Here is a 6,000-nt window from a genome sequence, read left to right as displayed (position 1 = left end):
CTTAAGTTGTTAGTCAATAGATTGGGTGAAAGAAAAATATCTGAAGAGCCTCCATAAAGTTCTTTTGTGTTTTTTTGTTTGTTTGTTTGTTTGTTTTTTGAGACGGAGTCTCATTCCGTCGCCCAGGCTGGAGTGCAGTGGTGCAATCTCGGCTCACTTCAACCTCGGCCTCCTGGGTTCAAGCGATTCTCCTGCCTCAGTCTCCTGAGTAGCTGGGATTACAGACACCCGCCACCATGTCTGGCTAATTTTTGTATTTTCAGTAGAGACAGGGTTTTGCCGTGTTGGCCAGGCTGCTCTCAAACTCCAGACCTCAGGTGATCTGCCCGCCTTGACCCCAAAGTGGTAGGATTACAGGCATGAGCCACCACGCCTGGCCTAAAGTTTATTCCTGAGGGCTTTCCTACAACAGCATAAAATTTAGAAATTAGATGGCATTAGAAGGCTGAATTTCAGCTATATGGTCAGCTATCTATAGAGTTACTGGGAAAATTGTCAGTACCAAAATGGAGTCGCTTATATCAAATCCTAACAAAATAGAGTCACGAGGCCAAGAGGAAAGGGCCCTCACACACATATACCCTATAACAGGAACTGTGACAAAAGACTTTTCCCACTGAACTTTCCTGTGAAGCCACTTCTATGAAGACCCTTTCGTAGCCATAGCCAGTACCACCAATGAACAAACGCCACTACCTGCAATAAGTCCCTATAACCTATGATATTTGTTTCCAAACAGTTTACATGGACTTCTCCTTTTTGCCTTTAAAAGTTTCCCCTTGCTCAAACTCCTCAGATGCACCAGGGGTTTGCCATATAGCACACATATCCCAAATTGCAATCCTTTACTATTCCTGCATAAACTCTTTGTTTTGGGGAGTTGATCACGCTGTAGCTCATTTTAGGGTGACTCTCTCTCTCTCTCCATATATATATATATGTGCGTGTGTATGTGTATGTATAGTCATATATATAGTATATATGTGTGTATATGTTTAGATATATATATATAGTTTGTGTTTATACACACACACACACACACACACACACACACACACACACACACATATAGCTATGTGGACTATCTATGTGACCTTAAATAAATCAGCTAATTATTCTGATCCATAGTTTCTCCACTTGTAAAGGAAAAATTCTGATCTTTATTCCGTTTACCTCAGGGCTATCGTGAAATGAAATGAGATAAGCAATATGAAAGTGTCCTATAAACTGTATAGCCTCCATTCAGATGTATGTATTTGGCAGGATGATAAAGAATCAGGAAGAAGGAGTATCCATGTTAGCAAAGTGTTCAGACTGTGTTTGCTCTTATATTAGTGACCGATGTTGCTCCTGACAGAAGCTATTCTTCAGGAAACATCACATCCAATATGGTAAATCCATCAAACAGGAGCTAAGAAACAGGAATGAGATGGGCACTTGTCCAAGGGAAAATGCCAGGAGAGCAAATAATGATGAAAACTAAACTTTTCCCTTTGTTTTTCATTTCAGGAAAAAAATGATGAGGACCAAAAGTCAATGAATAAGCAAAACAGCTCAGAAAAAAGATGTTTCTAAATTGGTCATTAAGTATTTGTTCCTTGGGAAGAGACCTCCATGTGAGCTTGATAGAAAAATGGGAAAAATGTCAAAAGCATGATCTGATCAGATCCCAAAGTGGATTATTATTTTAAAAACCAGATGGCATCGCTCTGGGGAGGCAAGTTCAGGAAGGTCATGTTAGCAAAGGACATAACAATAACAGCAAAATAAAAATTCCCCAAATGCAGGAGGAAACTGGGGACTGGGAAAGCTTTCATAACAGACTGATTAGGCAGTTGAGCATGTTCGCAACACCTCCCCGTCTATATCTGGGAACACAAAAATTGACTGGGCTAAGCCTGGATTTTTAAGGGAAATAAGAAAAACTGAGAGCAAAACAAAAGACACGGTTAAAAGGCAACTAGAACTTTGTGAGCCTTCAAAGCAGCAGTGCCCCTCGGCAGGGACCCGGAGGCATTTGCCTTTAGGAAAGCCAGTTTTCTTAAGGAATCTTAAGAAACTCTTGAAAGATCATGAATTTTAACCATTTTAAGTATAAAACAAATATGCGATGCATAATCAGTTTAGACATGGATCATAATTTTATAAAGTCAGGCATAAAAGGATACTGTGTCCCAGCTCCGGATAGGTTAGAAACCATTAGAAATCACTGTCTCCCCTTCCTAACTTTTTCAGAATGATCTTTCATGGCCCTCACACAGGCCCGATGTGTCTGACCTACAACCAAGTCTACAACCCAAGTGTCTCAACCATTGTTAACGTGTCATCTCAGTAGGCCCCATTACAAATGCCACTTACCCTGTGCATCCCATCCCGCTCCACAGGAAGTCTCCCCACTCTAGACTTCTGCCTCACAATGTTACAGCCAGAAGCTCCATGGAGGTGAGGGTCTCTGTCTTACATATACCTGTAGCTCTACATCTCGGCTCACTACAACCTCTGCCTCCCAGGTTCAAGCAATTCTCCTGTCTCAGCCTCCCGAGAAGCTGGGACTATAGGCACACGCCCGGATAATTTTTGTATTGTTAGTAGAGATGGGGTTTCACCATATTGGTCAGGCTGGTCTTGAACTCCTGACCACAGGTGATCCACCCACCTCAGCCTCCTAAAGTGCTGGGATTACAGGCGTGAGTCACCGCACACCAGCCTGTAGGGTGGATATTTAATAACGAATGACTTGAATGGTTTACTAAACCAACAGGAAAACAGCCAAAAGCTGTGATAATTTCAGGGATTCCTGGGACGGGGAATGGTGCCATGAGCTGCCTGCCTAGTCCCAGACCACTGGTCCTCATCACTTCCTTCCCTCAGCCTCATTTTCAGGCTAAGTTACCATTTTATTCCCCATGCTTTTGTGGTAAGCCTCCACATCGTTACTGAAATAAGAGTATACATAAACTAGTTCCATTTGGGGCCATCTGTGTGTGTGTTTAGGGGAGGTGGGTGTATCCCAGAGACTCCTTGAAGCCCGCGGCAGAGGTTTCCTCTCCAGCTGGGAGAGCCCTGCAAGCACCCGGGGTCCTGGGTGTCCTGAGCAAACTGCCAGCCTGCGCCACTGGTTGTTTCGGTTTCACTCTTCAGGGGCCTGTTGCTTTCTATTTCTGTGTGACCCATTCATTCATCCAGGCATTCATTGACAATTTATTGAGTATTTATAGCTGCCAGACACCGGAGACAAAATAGTGAGCAAAGCAGTCACTGCCCTACCTTCGTGGAGGTGACAGTTTCTCATGGAAGACGTGCAAAAGAAAATTAATAGCCTGCCAACTTAAACCCAGTGCTGAAAGAAGGGAAATAACCACGACCTTGAAGAACTGTGGGCCGTATCCCTTAACAGCCACAGGGCTGCAGTTGGCCTGCCTCATGTCCCGTGAATCGTCCTGGTGCATCTGAGCTGGAGACTCCTTGGCTCCAGGCTGCAGAAAGGAAATGGAGATGGAAACTAGTCTAACGGAGAATCTGGAGGGGACAGTGTTTTCTCAGAGGGATAGGGGCCTCCACGTCCAGGAGAATTCCAGGAGGTGGGGACTGCAGGGAGTGGGGATGCTGGGGCTGAGCGGGTGCTAAAAGGCAGGAAGGTGAAAAGGGCAAGGCTGAAGCTGCCGAGATGTTCAGTGCCGTTCATGGGGTTGGGAGTTTTCAGTTGCTTCCTGTGAGCCTTTTTTTTTTCTCTTTTCTCTGCTTGGAGGAGAATAAGACTATTCATGAAGGGATGCAGTTTCATAAAGTCAGCTGTTAAAATTCCAGGGTGTGCATGGGTTTTCTTTCACGAAGGCCTTTATTTAATGGGAATATAGGAAGCAAGCTCATTTCCTAGGCCATTCATTCATGGGAGAAGTGACTTGAGTCTTTTCTTTCATGTCTTCTGGGCAACTACTCAGCCCTTTGGTGGACTTGGCTTATGGAAGACGGTTGAAAACCTTGCAATCAGGAGACTCAGTTTTCTTTCTGGTTCTGCCATTTGTTGGCTGGGAGACCATGGGCAAGTCTCTCTCCTTCCCTGGGCCATAGTCTTCTCGGCTGTAAAGACCCTTGCAGCTGTCGTGTTCTGTGAACACTTCCCTGTGATTCTCTGTGAGGGGGGATGTTGAGAGGGGAAGGAGGCAGAGCTGGAGCAGCTGAGCCACAGGGGAGGTGGAGGGGCACAGGAAGGCAGGCAGAACCTGTGCGATCCGTCAGTCCTCACTGGATCACATCAGACTCCAGGACTGAGAGCCACAATGCTTCAGGAAAGCTCAATGAACCCAACAGCCACATTTTCTTTCCCTAAGCATATACAATGGCATTTGCCAAGAACCAAAAAGAATGCAGAGACTAACTGGTGGTAGCTTTTGCCTGGCATTCAAAAACTGGGCCAGAGCAAGTGGAAAATGCCAGAGATTGTTAAACTTTTCACCCTGACCAGCACCCACACAGCTCTGCAGTGACTGCTGACAGCACGGAGTAACCTGCAGAGCAGGGGAGAAGAAAAAGAGAGGGATAGTGTATGGGCAAAAAAGACAAAGATTCATTCAAGGGCGGTGGGAACTGACCACAGGGATTATAGGCCACACGATCCTGGGTTTTAGGAGGGAGGGCTATATTGTAGGGGGAAAAAATCAATTCAAGGGAAGTCAGGAGACACAACTTCTAATACTATATTTTTCCTTTACAGAGTAATTCTGAGCAAGTCACAAGGTAGTAATTGGAGGCTGTAAGATTACTTACGTTCCTCCTTATTGGAAACTCTTTTTCTCTGTGGAGTTAGCAGCACAAGGACAATCTCGTTTCTTTCAAGAGAAAGAAAACATTCCTGTGAGTTAAGCCAAACAGATTCAAGCCTAGGTCTTGCTGACTATATGATTGGTTTTTTGAAAAATCATTTCGGCGACGTTCACTATCTGATTCAGACAGTGAGAATAGCTGTAAACAGACACCCATTTGTAAATGTCTCAAGTTCAGGCTTAGCTTCAGAACCAATCAAAGAATAGAATCTTTAGAGCAAACTGTGTTTCTCCACTCTGGAGGTGAGTCGGCCAGGGCAGACTGGAAATATTTACTTCACAAGTATTGACATTGTTGTTGGTATTAACCACATGCAGTTGCTCAAAATGCAAGCATTATTTTAAGTGGCTTAAAGTTACTTCCCACAGTTTTGGTATATTTATCGGCTATTGCCATTTGCTTTTTGTTTTTCTCTTTGGGTTTATTAATGTAAAGCAGGGATTATTAACCTACAGTCCAGAAAGCCTGTGAATTTGAATGGGGAAAAATTATGTTTTTATTTTTACCACCTTCTAACTAAATGTAACATTTTATTTCATTGTGAATAAAGCCATAAACTCAAAGTGGTAATAACAGTACCTGTGATTTTGTCATTACTGATAGAAATCACAGACATTTTACACTACATTACAGTTGTTGCGGATACGTTGTAAGTGAAATATCATTTACACTCAAAACTACTTTGAAATTAGACTTCCTGCTGGATCTTGTTTTTAACGTGTTTAAACAAATAACAAAACATGTTTATTTTAAATTTTTAATATTTTGATAATTATATTTCATTATCATTTGTTTCCTTTATAATCTATATTTTATATATTTAAAAACATCTTTCTGAGAAGGGTCCCCGAGGTTTCACCAGTGAGGTTCATGGCATGCACACACACACAGACACACATACGCATGCACACACACAGAGTAAGAACTGATTTAGAGACTAACATTGACACTGGTGCCTGAGACGCAAGACTGAAATTAGAAAGTTCTCCCAAAGATACACAGTTGTTTTAAAGCTAGGGGTGAGGGAGGAAATCTGCAGATTCCATAGGAATGTGCTCCCTGGAGCCGGCTGGGGTGCTGTCCTTGTGTTCTGGCTGGCTGTTATTTGTCTCTGTCCCTGCTACATGTCTTAAAGGACTTGTCTGGATCTCCAGTTCCTAGCATAGTGCCTAGCAC

The sequence above is a fragment of the Trachypithecus francoisi genome, unplaced genomic scaffold, assembly GCF_009764315.1.
Source record: "Trachypithecus francoisi isolate TF-2019V2 unplaced genomic scaffold, Tfra_2.0 Lachesis_group5, whole genome shotgun sequence".
In the NCBI taxonomy this organism is placed as follows: Eukaryota; Metazoa; Chordata; class Mammalia; order Primates; family Cercopithecidae; genus Trachypithecus; species Trachypithecus francoisi.
The sequence above is the reverse complement of the archived record's forward strand: the minus strand, read 5'-3'. Positions refer to the sequence as shown.